At 40.4% G+C, this 15972-nt stretch overlaps 1 protein-coding gene across 1 annotated transcript in view; it reads left to right on the top strand.

Moving 5' to 3' along the window:
• The first annotated feature begins 691 nt into the window (after nt 1–691).
• The window catches only part of MRAP2 (melanocortin 2 receptor accessory protein 2), an 82592-nt gene continuing 67311 nt past the window's right edge, over nt 692–15972 (top strand). The window contains exon 1 of the mRNA XM_060419238.1: nt 692–873. The gene's annotated coding sequence lies outside the window, so the exon portion shown is untranslated. The remainder of the gene's footprint in view (nt 874–15972) is intronic.

The raw sequence follows: 15972 nt of genomic DNA, 5'->3' as shown, positions 1-15972 counted from the left end.
TTGGGCCAGAAAGTGCTAAAGGCAGCTTATAAAGTTACATAAACTTACTAAAATATTTGCTAGGCATCAGCCAGGGCCTCCTTCAGAGAGTCAAACATGACAAATGAGAATTCGGAGCCCTTTTATGGTTTTGAGACTTTCTTACAAGTCATATATTCAGTGTTATTTCCTCAGCTCTCTGTCTGCCTCAGGGAGACAAAGTGTCTGCATAAGTCCTGTTATGTCAACCGGGATGACAAGCAAAGCACCTTCACCAGTTTGCCACACGCACATACCAACCCCACAAAATAAACAAAACCAAAATCTACTTTCACCAAGCGTTTTGTAACTTTGATCATTCCCTAAAGTTTTGGGAGCCCTAGGGTGCAAAGCCTCTGTCATCTCGCTGGCATCCCCATCCTTCCTCCTCTGAGTAACAAACTCTTCCCCTCACCTTACCCACAGCAGTCCCACCCACTTTCAGGCCCTTCCTAACCAAAAGCAGCAGCAGATTCTGATTCGGATCATTTCCTCAACAAGGGCAGGTCTGGCTCTTCAAGGATGTCTCTGGTTTTTTGCAGCTGAGAAAAGTGTTTTTGGACTTCTAACATTACAATACAAGGGTTAGGAAGCAGATCAGAGGGAAAGAAGCTGAGGCCAAGGGAGTGGTTAGCACGGGAAATGTAAGTCAGTGAAGTTTCCACTTTTGGGCAGTTGCTGGGGAGGGTGGAGGAAGGGATGAAGTCCAGCAAAACAGCAAAGAAGTACCTGAAGAATGTAGCAGCTGGTGGGGCCTGAAGACCAGAAGTGACAAGTCTGGGACCAGCATGAAAAGTCTGGGCCTGGAGGAAAGTGGCCCCACCTTGAGATGAAATGAGGACCTTGGGAAAGTAGGTCATTTGGGAGGGAAGGGGATGCATGCACCTTCATAGGGGAGGTATTTGTAACTGGACTTGAAGGGTGGATGAACTAGAAACTGGAGCCATTCCTGGGTCTGTCCTGGCTCCTGGCTGCCTGTGAACATTTGGGAAGAACTATGAACTGACGCTATCAAATCTATCCAAAGATAAGGGAGAGTTGTAGTGAGGGTAGAGTTGAATTTAAAAAAAAGTATTTTTTGGTATGGATTAGTTGATGGGGTGGTGTGGGGAGATGGGTTGAGTGGAGCAAGGGAAGAGACTGTATCTATGAATTCTGGAGTGTTCACAGTTAGGGGTTTTTCTTTTTGTTACTTTGTCTCAGTGTTGGAGTTATTTGGTAAAAGGGGAAGGAATCGTGCTGGGGATGGAAAGTGATTTTCTGCCTCTTGCTGGGTTCACCTGTTACCATGGCGACTGATTTCATCAGCCAGGAGGGAGGGCTTGCTACAGAGACGCTCTATATTGGACTGTTGTGACTTCGAAGGGAAATATTTACAGCTCTGTCAGCATAGCTATTCCAGCTGAGACTGTGACTTCATGGAACATTCAGCTACATTTCTAAAGTTTGTTATTGATTCCAAGTAACATCACTGTTTTTGATCAGCTACCAGGAGCAAATCACAGCAGGATGTATATTAACCCCTACGTTGGTTGGGGTTAGTTTATCTTTTTCTTTCAGTTCTGTCAGTGATAAAATTAGCTGCTCCACTTGGGGTTTTGAATCCATCCAAAAGACGAAAATAATTGTGTGAGACACATGTGGCTGGGTCCTAGGGAAAGCTATTGTCCTCACTCCATGGCTTTCTGGGAGGAGAAGTTAGAGAGTCCTCATTCTCCAATAAAATGCCCTTCCCTTGAGCATTGGTGAGAAATGAATGTTATAAAGGACGCTGCTTGGGCAGCTGGTTTATATTACAGAGCTCAGTCCATTTTACCTCTTCCCTATGGTGGAATCCTTCACTTACCAGACTCCTTCTTCCTTAGAAAATGAGGGGGTCCTTATAAACAAAAAATCTTTTTTTCCCTCTGCTTGTGTTTAAAACTATATGAGTTATTGTAGGTTTGTGCATACTTTTGGTTTGAAACCTGGTTTCTTGGCTTTTGAAGTTGAGTACCTCTTCAGATTCCATCAATAACAAAATCTGGATATACTGTCCTGCACCAAAAGCAGAGAGTAATAGCCTGAGTCTTTCAGACTGCTAGTATAAGGTTGTACTTGCGTGCATGCTTGTCGTGTCCGACTCTATGAGACCCCAAGGACTATAACCAGACTGTGTCCTTGGAATGTCTCAGGCAAGACTATTGGAGTGGATTGCCATTTCTACTCCAGGGGATCTTCCCAACCTAGGGATCAAACCCGCATGTCTTGCATTCTCTACATTGGCAGGAGTATTCTTTACCTCTGAGCTACCTGAGAAGCCAGTGTAAGATTGCCTCCAACTTAATTAGCAAAGTGTTGTTCTCATTCTAATTGAGTGCTTGAATGTAACTTTCAAAAAATGATTGCTTCACTTTCTACAGTGATGTTTTCCATCTTGAAAAATAATTTTGTTAATTAAGTTAATCTTTTTTTTCTAACACCAAAAGCAGTTTGTATTGGGGTTTGGGGTGAACTCTGGGAGTTGGTGATGCACAGGGAGGCCTGGCATGCTGCAATTCATGGGGTCGCAAAGAGTCAGACACGACTAAGCTGATTAACAATACTGTGATAGTTTCAGGTGAACAGTGAAGGGACTCAGCCATACGTATGCATGTATCCATTCTCCCCCAAGCACCCCTCCCATTCAGGCTGACACATAACATTGAGCAGAGTTCCATGCGCTATGCAATAGGTTTTTGTTGGTTATCCATTTTAAATATAGCAGTGTGTGCATGACCTTCCCCAAGTCTGTAACTGTGCCTTCCCACTGACAACCATGAGTTCATTTTCTAAGTCTGTGAGTCTCCTTCTGTTTTGTAAGTAAATTCATTTGTATCATTTCTTTTTAGATTCCACATATAAGAAATTAAGTTAATCTTGATGAAATATTTGTGTGTAAAGAGGGATTTGAAGGAAATATTGAGGATTTTTACATATTCCTAGCCCAGTTCTGAAACCAACACTACTCTAAACACAGTTCATCAGAGAATTAAAAACAGAATCTTCTGACAGACACTCATCATTGAAACCTTTTAACCTTTTCCCTCAACTTTAACTTCACCTAAAACAGAGGGTCTCTTATTCATTCTTTATTCATCTATAGATTTGTTGAGATATTATTGCGAACTTGGAACATTTTGAACATATATTGTTGATGTTGTATTTGATTTGCTTCTGGAAGAGGTATATTTGGTTTTACTTATATGGCAGAGTAGACTTTAGATTCAAAACCTAAGATTCTTTTGATTAATTTTTTATAAGTACCACTATTTTATTTTTTGAGAAGAGTAATGACTAACTCAGGACTAAGAAAATTTTAAATATTTGCCATAATAGGGCTTCCCTGGTGGCTCAGATGGTAAAGAATCTACCTGCAATGCAGGAGACTTGCATTCAATCCCAGAGTCAGGAAGATCCCCTAGAGAAGGGAATGACTACCCACTCCAGTATTCTTCCCTGGAGAATTCCATGGACAAAGGAGCCTGGCAAGCTACCACCCATGGGGTTGCAAAGAGTTGGACATAACTGAGCAATTAACACCCTTAATAGGAAATCTCCCCTTGAGTTCCTCATCAAAATATCATTAACACCTAGAGTGTCTTTCATTTCAGCCATCTGAATAAAAGCATTTTAAGAGCTTTTGTTTTTATTTCCCTTCTAAATGCAGGTATGGGAAAGACACTAGTGTTTTTAGAAATAAAGATACTATGATATCACAGATGAAGACACAGTTTCTCTTTCCAAGGAATGTACACTAATGTGGGGGAGATAGATAAGTAAGTAAATATTACATAGCAGTATAGTGAGGGTAACAAGAGAGGTATGCAGAACATTCAAGGATGACTAACTGGCCTAGAAAAGTTGGAGGAAATCAGGAAGCTTTCTCAGGGGAGTTGACTCTGGTCTCGATATTTAAGGACCAAGATGAGTCTGCCTATCAGGGTAAGGCTGAGGGAGGGCACAGGTGCTCCAGACTGAGGAAACCACAGGAAGGCAAGGGGAATGCTGGTGAGCAGATGGGGCTGTGACTTAGGGAAAAAAGCGCACAACTTGTTGAGCATTTATTATATGCTGGGTCCTATGTGCAACCCATTTCTAATTCAAAACGCTTTAAGGTATGTTGTTATTATTATTTCTTTAAAAAATATTATTTCTTTTTTTATGAGGGGAGGAAACAGAGGTTTAATGAGGATGAGTACTTGCCCTTGATCCCAGTGATGGAATGGGACATCCAGACCAACTCAGCTGACCTTAGAGGAGTTTGTTTCCACGTCTTTTGAGTAGAGTCAGTATAAAATTGGACTGAAAGAAGGCATCGGCTTCTGTTTGATTCAATTTCCTCATAAATGATACGATCATGTATTATAATTATGAATAATTTACTCAGTTATGATAAATAAAATGATTTCATAGGGAGTCAGATGTTTGAACAAGACTTAGGATGTAAAATATGAGCCTGAGATGGAATTTCCTGATTGAAACATTTTGATAAATTAAAATGTATTTTTCTGACATGTAAGAGACCCATTTTTAAAGCCAAGCTTCTTGAAGAGGTCCTATTTCTGTTTACTGTGTCATGGGAGATATGGAGAGGTGGGTGTTGGTAGCGTCAGGTAGAAGCTTTTGTGGGCTTCTCTTCTTTTTCTCCTTAAGGAAGAGAACTAAAATGCTGAAATAAATTAGTGGAACATTAAGTTTGGAAGTTTTAAATACATATGGTCTCAGAAAATACATACCTAAAGGACCGTTTTCTTCATGTATGAAGGAAACAGGTGCCGTTTCACTTTAAGAGCACATTTATAGTCCCCATTGTACAACTGCATTGGTGGCAAACCCACTGCGTATCTTTTGAAATGAATATATCCCGGTGTACTCAAGAGTCTGTTTAGTACATCCTACAGATTGCCTTGGAATTTGTCCCTGAAGTTGTAAACATAAGAGAGCAGACTAGTAATCATTCTATCAAAGTGTTTGAAATGTATAAGCACAGAATAGTGCCTAAATTTTCTTATTCCCAATTACATTTTTTATACCCCTCTCTCCATATAGTAAGCATGGTTTAAGACCAGGGACTATGCTCACTATGGGCCACTATATTGGTTTCTAAGGATAAAAAGATAATATCTGGTATCTGCCAATTTTAACAGGACACCAAACTTCTATTCCACTAATCACCATGTAGCTTAGTGAACAATAAAACAGAGATATGGGCATTCAGTTGGAGAAGACATAGGAAGACTCAGCGAATTATGCCCTAATTAGGGAGGGCTTCAAATGGCTTCACAAAGGCATTACTTCTTCAGTCTCAAGAATGAGTAGGGTCCCTTTAGGAAGATAAGTAGAATATTCCAAAAAGTGAGGTCAGCATCAGCAAAAGCATGGAGGCATGAAAATGCACAAGAGGTTTTAAAAACAGGAAGTTAAAACCAGGCCAGAGGCGAGAGTGTATCAGACAAGTGCACAGACAAGAGTCCTGTAGAGAGAGGAAAGTAGGTGTCTATCAGGGGCCCAGTTTAAAAGGCATCCTGGTGCAGATTATGAAGGGCTTTGCTCCCTGTTCTAAAGTAATTGAGCAAAAAGCCAGTGCAGGGTGTTTAAACAAGTGAATTGAGAGCTCAGTATCTCAAGGCTGGTTGGCTTCAGTCTGTATATGCTTTTGATAACCTAGTCCTGTTTTCACAGTCTGATTTGGATATTCAAGCTCAACCATTCGTGTCTTCAGGAAAGAAGGCGAATGGTCAGCAACCATCTTGTACACAGAAGTTCTGCTCTTTCATCTCCCAGTTATCCCTTTTCTAGGCTGAATCAGACTCACTCCTCATGGAGCTTAGTCTCAAGTCTTTAGATAACTGCCTTTATAGGGTTCCACTGAACTTCTGCCAAGTTCTTTTCTTCCTCCAGACTTCATCATTAAAACTCATGTGTTTATTTTTGACTAGGCAAAGCATTGAAATAATTCAAACATAAATCCCCAAGTAGTATTATATCTTTCCCATCCTATCCTCCATCTGCCCATTTGTTATTGTTCTCTCCCAAAGATAACCACTGTTGTTAATTTCCTGTTTGCCTTTCCAGGATTTTTAGCATATAAAAGCCAGTGGAATAATATGTGATTTTCCCTTTTTTAAAAAACAAAGGTTAGATTTCTCTTCATAAAGTTCTGCACTTTAATTTGGTCACTTAATGTCTTGAAACTATTTCTAAAGTAGTTCACAAAGTTTTTCTTCATTCTTTTCTAAGATACACAATAATCCATTGAATGAGTATACTATAATTTTTTAAACCAACTCCCCATTGATGGACGGCTAGGTTGTATGCATGTGTTTGCTATTTAAATTTCACCTGTGTAAATATACGTAGAGGATAAGTTTTTTGAAGTGCAATTTCTATTTGAAGTGGAATATAAATATATATATATGTATGTATATATATGTATATATATACAATTGTAATTTTGCTGTGTTATTGCATGCTAAGTTGCTTCAGTTGTGCCTGACTCTTTGCAACCCTATGGACTGTAGCCCACCAGACTCCTCTGTCCATGGGATTCTCCAGGCAAGAATACTGGAGTGGTATGAATAAAACGCGTATTATAAGATTTTAGAAGGTGGAAAGAAAGCAGATATCATGTTCTCTTCCAGCAGTGGAGGGAGATGAGTGGCTATCAGCTGCTCTGAGTTTTTGCAGGAACTTCCAGATTCCCCTTCCAGCCACCCTTCTCAGGACTACAGGGCTACTGGGAAATTGACTGAAGTTTTTAGCCACCTCGTGTGAACAGTTGACTCAGTGGAAAAGACCCTGATGCTGGAAGGGATTGGGGGCAGGAAGAAAAGGGGACGACAGAGGATGAGATGGCTGGATGGCATCACCGACTCAATGGACATGAGTTTGGGTGAACTCCGGGAGTTAGTGATGGAAAGTGAAGCCTGGCGTGCTGCAATTCATGGGGTCGCAAAGAGTTGGACAAGACTGAGCTACTCACCTGAACTGAACTGAACTGAACTGGGTGTTTGGAAATAAAAATCAGCTGAAAAATTTACAGTTCAGTAAAGGAGCATGTTAATAGTTCAGTCATGTCCAATTCTTTGCGACCCCATGGACTGTAGCCCTCCAGGTTCCACTATCCTTGGGATTCTCCAGGTAAGAAAATTGGAGTGGGTTGCCATTCCCTTCTCCTGAGGATCTTCCCGACCTAGGAATCAAACTCAGTTCTCCTGCATTATAGGTGGATTCTTTACCACCTGGGCTACCAGGGAAGCCCAAAGGAGCATAGCATAACACTAATATTAATAAATGTATATATATATTCACACACACATATATTTATATGTCCATATATACAGTTAATATAATAATGGAATAAGTCTATTAACAATAGTGATGAATAAGGTAAAATATCAAGAGATAAGTGTATCAATAATTAAACAAAGACCTATGTGAAGTAAATGAGAGGATATTTATGAAGGACAAAATGGACTTGGACAAATGGAAAGACATTCATTTTCTTGGATGGCAAAACTCACTATCATAAAGAATTTATTGAGATTTTATTTGTATACTAGTCTTGTCAGTTTTAGTTGACTATACTATGGGTGCTTGAAAAGGAGATTATTCTCTATTTTCTAGGTATTGCATTTTTATTAATTATCTCTTATTAATTGTGTTATTTAGGTATTCTACATCCTTATTCGGTTTTTGCCAATTTATTTCTGAGAGATAAACTCCTATTAGAAATATATTTTTGCCAATCTTTCTTGTATTTCCTATAGTTTCTGAATTATGAAAATTTTTGCTGTTATTTTATGCTCAAGTAAATATTTATAGCTGTTACAGAGTCACCATTAATTACAAGGAGTCAGGATTTTTAAGTGCCTTCTTATTGTTTCATTAATGTTCCTTTTCTGGTACTATATCTATTATGATTTTATAATTGGGGTCCGTGCTTTCTTTTGGTTTCTAAATACCTGGTATAACTTTCCCCACTTTTATTTTAAACCTTTCTGACTTACTTTGTTTTAAGTGATTCTTTTACACACAGCTTGGAGTTGCGTTTTGCTTTTTAGTCTTGCCTACAATTCTTTTTCTTTTAATAGATATGTTCATTCATTTATATTTATTGATTTAAAAGACATGTAGTCTCAATTCTGTTAGATTTTTATATATGTCATTTTATAGTTTCTAAAAAAGTATTTTAAAAAAAAGTATTTCAGTCTGTAATCTTTATATTCTGGATGATTTATCTGATATTTAGGAAGTTTAGTGGTTTTGTTTTGTGGTTACTTGTGTAATTGTAGATATGTATTACCCTTAACCCTTTATTTCTTTAGAGACAATATCTATTTTTCCTTACTATGAGCAATAATGTGCTGTGCTGTGTCCAACTCTTTGCAACCCTATGGACTGTAGCCCACCAGGCTCCTCTATCCAAGGGATTCTCCAGGCAAGAATACTGGAGTGCATTGCCATTTCCTTCTAAAACAAGCTTATTTTCATGTTTTCCACTAAACTCCTTCCCCTATATATCCTAATTTTGGTAAAAAATAATTTTTAAAATATATTATACCTTTATATGTGCTTGTATTTGTATTCATTTGATAGCCTTAAATGATATCCTTTGACTCAGATATATTACAGATCATTGGATTTTTCTTCCCACCTTTTTTGCCCATCTTCCCATTTCACTGTGTAATAATTAAATCACATTTATACTGCTAGACATATACTAATTATTATACAATGTCTCTATATTGCAGGGGTTGTATCGTATTTACCATTTTGTTTCTGTCCCTCTCATTCTCATACTACTTAAGTAGTTTTCCAGGCTCCTGTATTTCTGGACATAAGGATATACATTCCATGAGGCAGTGGACTTTGAACCTCCCCAGACTTTAGGGCCACTTGTTGTTCATTGAGTTAAACACAGTTACTAACTGGCTAGAAGAAAATACTTTGAATTACTTGTGTGTTGCATGGTGTATGGCTTGGGACCAATAAGTTCATCCTGGTAAGGAAAGGAGCCAGAAATTGCCTGATGAAGAGCTTCAAACAATGTTTTCTCAAGCTTTTATTGTTGCTATAAAAATGCCTTTCCTCTACTGCCTGCTGACCTGCCCTGGGAATCTCAGCTTCCTGCTATCTTTGTAACTCTCTCAAAGGAGGTACTAGCACTTTAAATCACAGCATCAAAAATCGTGATTGAATGTTTTTTCCTTTCTTTGTGTCCTAGGGGCCTCACTGTTCTAAAGAGACACATGGATAATGCTCTAGCTGGTAAAAAAAAAAAAAAAAAAAGCATGAGCTCATAACTACACTTTTCTGCTGGGATATCAAAATATCAATGTTATGAATGAAGGGAAATTTGATGGAACCTTTATATTGGGAGGATCTGTAAGCCAAGTGGTCTTCTGACTCCCACACTCTAAACTAGTCACAGGCTATTTAACTCCATGGTTTTAGGTTTTCCTTCTTAAATCTTTATATCCAGTGGGATTGGAAAGGAAGCATTGATTGGGCATCTTTTCCTTAACTGTATGTTTTTCTATACAATATGAATTAAAGCCCTCATGTGTTCACTAGAATGGAGGGTTGTTTTTTTTTTAAATTTGTTTTTAAGCATCTTCTCTTCAGGTCTCACTTCTCAATAGAAATGACATGGAAACAATTTCTGAGCCCCTAATTGCCTTTTCTTTCAAGGTTCCATGGTCTCTTAACATATGTGTTTCACAACACATTGCCTATAGGTACTCTGAATCCCAGACCAGTTATACAACAACAACAATTTAACTAGGTGTCATTATGGATAACTGAGTTGTGCTGGGAGTGGGGGAAAGTTGGCCTCTTTGGACAGTAAATTTGCCAACTTCATCAGCATGGAGCTTGGGTGTTTTCTTTCCTTGGTGATTCTTTCTTGTAGTTTGTACATTTCATTGTCCTTTCATGTTGGGTTTGATCAGCCTTACTTTGCTCTCCTGAGGGGTCATTTCAGAACGCTGTTCTTGGCACACGACTCTGGCTATTACTCTGTGGTTACTGCAGGGCACCACTCAGATCCCTCTTCCCATCTCCTTTCTTAAACTCCTGTTATTGTCCCACGCTGCCCTGGAACTTGTTTATCCAAATTTTGAAAGCCTGCCAGGGCTACTGAACACAGAGGCCCCCAAAGCTTTTCCTTATTCAGAGTTACACAGTCGTCGGTCTGCAGTGAGCTAAGGGCTTCTTTCCACACTGTTTAGGGCATTGAGATCCTCCCCAGGAAGACATCCTTCAGTTAGAGGTGCCCTATCACACGGGTTGGCACATTCATCATTGACTGTACATACTTAGACACATGGCAGTAAATTTCTCTTCACTGAATGAAGTCTTCCGAAAGGTACTGGGCCTTTGTCTAGAGAGTATAAACATGACATGCTAACTGTATGCAAGGGTTAAGTCTGCAGCCTTGACCATTTTCCTTAGAGCCAAGGTACTCTTCTGAGAGGAAATAATGGAGCTTATGGGAAAGAGAAAGATGCTTGCTTGATGAGATGGTCCCCATCCAAACACTAGCCACTTGCAGCTGGATGAAGCTGAGAACAGAAACCACAACTCTGGTGGAGAAGAGGCTTATCTGTCTCTTCGGAGTTCTGCTTATCTAGTTTGTTACATTCCTCTTAGGAAGGGTCTATGTTCTCCAGGAACATAGATAGAAATTTATGAACACTACAGCAAGAAGTAATCATCCACTCTAAGAAAATATAATGTTCATTACACTTAAGTCATACAGTCTACTGTGTACTTAAATACACAGTCTTGTAGTCTAAAATGGGTCTTAGTGCCAGTTGCTACTACTCATTCTTCAGAGTTATCTTGGTTGCAAGACAGCCTGGATTCATGTGTGTGTCCATGTGGTTCTTGATCTCACTGTCCTGAACTCATTTCTGCCTTTTGCTCAGAAAGCCTCTGTCCTTAAAAAAACATTTTTCTTAATTTGTTCCAATAGCAGAGTGGGTGTTCTAAATCGTCATCAGTTGACTTCTAAGGGAGAGTATGCTCCCCCACTCAGTCTGCTCTGACTAGGACTGACTTTCCCTCTCTAGCCCCTTTGGAACAGAATCCATCCATAAGGAGACCCTCACCAGTGCACCCCCACCATGGCACTGCCTGTGTAACCACTGGATCTCTCCCCCTACCCAGCAATGTCAACTCCATAGATAACCACTAAGTTACTTAGCACCCATTATCATGTATCTTCCAGAAGTTCTAAAATGAAGAACTGCTAGATTCAAGAAGCAACTCCTGAGATTATGACTGCCAAATCAGGGAATCTCAGCATTGGACAAAATCAAACCTAGAAGGATGATTCAGAAGGTTTGTCATTTGTACTTCACCTAGAATTCTTTCTGCAGCCTTCTCCAAAACCTATGTGTTCTGTGAAGCAGGGGCAGAATTTATCTTGTTCACTAACATATTCTCAGAACCTAGTATAGAGCCAGGAATGGAAAAGTAGTTAATAATGTTCATTTTGATTTGTAACACCATAGTGTCTAGCCCTGGTACTCATCGAAAGTGAGATGAATTTTTGTCTTTTGGTATGTCTGTGTGTGTGTGCATGCCTGCTCAGTCATGTCTGATTCTTTGTGACTCCATGAACTGTAGCCTGCCAGGCTCCTCTGTTCATGGGATGCTTCAGGCAAGAATACTGGAGTGGGTTGCCATACCCTCCTCCAGTGGATCTTCCCAACCCAGGGATCGAACCCAGGTCTCCCACATTGCAGGCAGATTCTTTACCATCTGAGCCACCAGGGAAGCCCAAGAATACTGGAGTGGGTGGCCTATCGCTTCTCCAGGGGATCTTCCTGACTCAGGAATTGAACCAGAGTCTCCTGCATTGCAGGCAGATTCTTTACCAGGGAAGCCCTTATAAAGTCTGGATAACAGTAAATGATACCTAAATGTTCAATATAAATAAGCAGTTGTCTTTGAGAGAAAGAAGACAAGGATGTTTCTGTGTATCTTAGAGTCCGAGGCCTCCTATTCTGTTTCAAATATTCTGTATTTCCTTAGAAAATACAAACATCCAGTGTATCTACTTGGGATATAGGGAAGATGAGTTATTGATTTAAATCTAGCATCTGGCATAGAGCTAAACCTCTCCTGCCCAAAGAGACATCTGAAATGGAGCCCACAGTTGATTGCTCTTTGATGATTCAGTGTTCACTCTGCTTTCAAAATCTGGGGGAATATCCATTAGAGTTTGGCAAAAAAACTCTTGCTCTCTAATCAGCAGTGCAAGCCCTGAGTTTTCCTCAGAAGCTGGAGGGAAGGACTGGTTTTCAAACAATGTAATTGCCAATCAGACAAGACAGAGCTTACTCCTTTTGTTTGATCTTTGAGTTAAATGATTTCACCTGGTCCCGGGAGGGACCTGACAGCTCAGTGTGCCATCCACCCTCTACAGATAACTGTTTCTGGTGACTAAAGAACTATAGGTACATCTATAATCTGCATTGAATCAGGCAACATACTGCTCACAGATTCATTTGAGTCCTAAAGCAGAGCCCTCTCCAGAAGATTAAAGGAACTAATTTTCCTACCATCATGAGGAAAAAAGTGCTGTGTGACTTTAGTTCTTTCTGTTCATTTATTTGGCCTCACTGTGTGTCATGTGTGATTGTGTCCAGACCAAGAATCGAACCCATGCTCTCTGTACTGGAAGCACAGAGTCTTAGCCACTGGATGACCGGAAAAGTCCTGTTTTTTTCTCATAAGGCAGATACCTTACCAAAGCTGATCCCAAAGGAATAAAAATGAAAGAGGAAATGGGTAGAAAATTAAAATAATTGGGAGTCCAAGGACAAAGGTAGACTCTATAGACTCAAGTGATGGGGTCTGTAAGAGGCGGAGCTGGAGGTGGGATAAAGGGATGTGTGCCCAGGGACCCTCTGATCTACGTGCTAGCTGGAAAATACCCAAGCTCCCACTTGACATGGTTGTCTTGCTTGACTGACTGCTTTCATTTAAACGTTCCATCCATCTGGCTGGATCTGACACTGTTTGGTATCACTGTCCTGCTTGATGTTATGAGTTTAGCTGAATTCAGATTCAAAGAGTAGTTTATAATAAACGCCATTTATCTCAAATTTGAGGGAAATCTGTATGACGGGAATGACATCGCCACCTAGGCTCCTAAATTCCATCCATTTCTCCTCTTGATGCTCATCTAGATTATCTTGGCAGACTAAGTACCAAGTCTTTACATCTGGCAGATCTCAAAGGGCACCTGCCTTGGGTTTATGGACCCTCCCAAGAGGCATGAAGCTCACCTTGCCGACTGACGCCTGATACATGAAGCTTGAACAAACTCCTTTTGTCCTTTACTGGCATCCTGACTGATCACAAGATGGGACTGTCTAATCAGATTCACAGGAATCAGAGATCTTACCTAGGGGCTTCCCAGGTGGCGCTAATGGTAAAGAACCTGCCTGCCAATGCAGGAGACATAAGAGGTGTGGATTTGATCCCTGGGTCGGGAAGACCCCGTGGAGAAGTAAAAGGCAACCCACTCCAGTATTCTTGCCTGGAGAATCCCCATGGAGAGAGGAGCATGGCAGGCTACAGTCCATGGCGTTACAGAGTCGGACACAACTAAAGTCACTTAGTACACATGCACACACCCAGAGCCAAGCATTCCTGATAATTTCAAGGAGATAACAGATCAAGAAGCACAGGGTAATCAGGGACCAGCCTAGGGCTATCAACACAGGTCTTCAGGACATTTCATGAAGTCCTGGATTCACTGTAGCTCAGGGGAATTCTGGACATGTCTGAGGGATATATCAGGTCAGATCATGTACAGAAGAGGGCCATTTTAGTCTTGAAACCTCGCCTTTTCATACTCAGTTGGTTACAGAGCTTACATGCCTGTGACAGAGAACTCTGCCCCAGAGCATTACAAAGCCCAGGCTTGATCACCTGGTACCCATGGATAAACCTTTCCTTAGAGAAGGACTCTTCTGCCAGCAATGTAATTACTTTACTTGGCAGGAGAGCTGTCATTAGCATCTTTATAGGGAGATTAGACCAAGCTACCTTCTTTGTTTTCTGCAGGTATCTCTGTCCCCATAATGAGGAAAGTGAGTTGCAGACCTGCTGTTTAATCATATCCCCCTAGAGATAAAGTGGAAAGCCTTGGAAAGTGCCTTTCCCTTGGAAAGCCTGAGGGAACACTTTTCTGGGGAATCCATGCTGAGAGTAGATGTCACAGAGTCCATTCTTTTCAGCAAAGGAAAGAGCCATGGGACAAGATCTCCCAAAACAGCAGATATTAAAAAACAAACTTCTAATTATTTTCTATTTGAGTTGAGAACACTTCTGCCTGGGAACTTTTTCCCCTTAATTATGTTCTGCATGCATGCAGAATTTGAGTTCCCCAAGTCACCATCACATCTTGTAAAAAGGAAGCAACCCAGCTCCAGAAAATATTGTTGGGCACAGAAGAAAACCACAGCATGGACACAAACTAGAGCGAGCAGCTTCATCGTCTCCCTGGGAGACATTCTAGTTTCATAGAAAGTCTATCGGAAGTAAAACCCACTCAGATCTTGGGGTGAATATTTTTGCAGTTGTTTTTTTGAGGTATAGTTGATTTACGATGTTGTGTTAGTTTCTGGTGTACAGCAAAGTGGTTCAGATGTATATATACATGCACACACATATATACATGGTGGAAAAAATATAGATTATAACAAGACATTATTTCCCTGTGCTCTACAGTAGGTCCTTGCTGATTATCTGTTTTATGTATAGTTATGTGTATATTTTAATCCAGAACTCCTAATTTATCCCTTCCTAACTCCAATGTTCCCCTTTGGTAACTATAAGTTTGTTTTCCATATCTGTGAGTCTATTTCCGCTTTGTAAATAAGTTCATTTGTACCATTTTTTAGATTCCACATATAAGTGATATCAGTGATATTTGTCTTTGTCTAATTTGCTTAATTTAGTATGATAATCTCTAACTCCATCTATATTGCTACAAATGGCATTATTTCATTCTTTCTATGACTGACCAATATTTCATCATATGTATATATCACGTCTTCTTGATCCAGTCACCTCTCGAAGGACACTTAGGTTGCTTCCATATCTTAGCTTGTAAACAGCTGTAAATAGTGCTGCTGTGAACATTGGGCTTCAAGCATCTTTTCAGATTAGAGTTTTCCCTGGATATATGCTCAGGAGTGGGGCTGCTGGCTCATACAGCAATTCTATTTTTAGTTTTTTTAAGGAACCTCCTTTCTGTGCTCCATGCTGCTGCTAAGTCACTTCAGTCATGTCTGACTCTGCGCAACCCCAAAGACGGCAGCCCACTAGGCTCCCCCGTCCCTGGGATTCTCCAGGCAAGAACACTGGAGTGGGTTGCCATTTGGAGGTTGTCCAAACTTATACTCCAACCAACAGTGTCGGAGGGTTCACTTTTCTGGTGAGTCTGCTTTGAAGTTGTTGTTCAGTCACTTGACTATGTCCAACTCTTTGTGACCTCATGGACTGCAGCACACCAGGCTTCCCTCTCCATCACTATCTCTCCAAGTTTGTTCAAACTCATGTCTATTGAGTCAGTAATACCATCCAGCCATCTCATCCTCTGTCATCCCCTTCTCCTTCTGCCCTCAATCTTTCCCAGAATCAGGGTCTTTTCCAATGAGTTGGCTGTTCACATCAGGTGGCCAAAGTATTGGAGTTTCAGCTTCAGTACCAGTCCTTCCAATGAATATTCAGGGTTGATTTATTTTAGGATTGACTGGTTTGATTTCCTCACTGTCCAAGGAACTCTCAAGAGTCTTCTCTGGAACCACAGTTCGAAAGCACCAGTTCTTTGGCACTCAGCCTTCTTTAAGGTCCAATTCTCACCTCTGTGCATGACTGCTGCTTTGAAGTAGGCCATCCTTGATTCCA

The sequence above is a fragment of the Ovis aries genome, chromosome 8, assembly GCF_016772045.2.
Source record: "Ovis aries strain OAR_USU_Benz2616 breed Rambouillet chromosome 8, ARS-UI_Ramb_v3.0, whole genome shotgun sequence".
NCBI lineage: Eukaryota > Metazoa > Chordata > Mammalia > Artiodactyla > Bovidae > Ovis > Ovis aries.
This window is presented reverse-complemented; position numbering and strand designations above follow the sequence as displayed.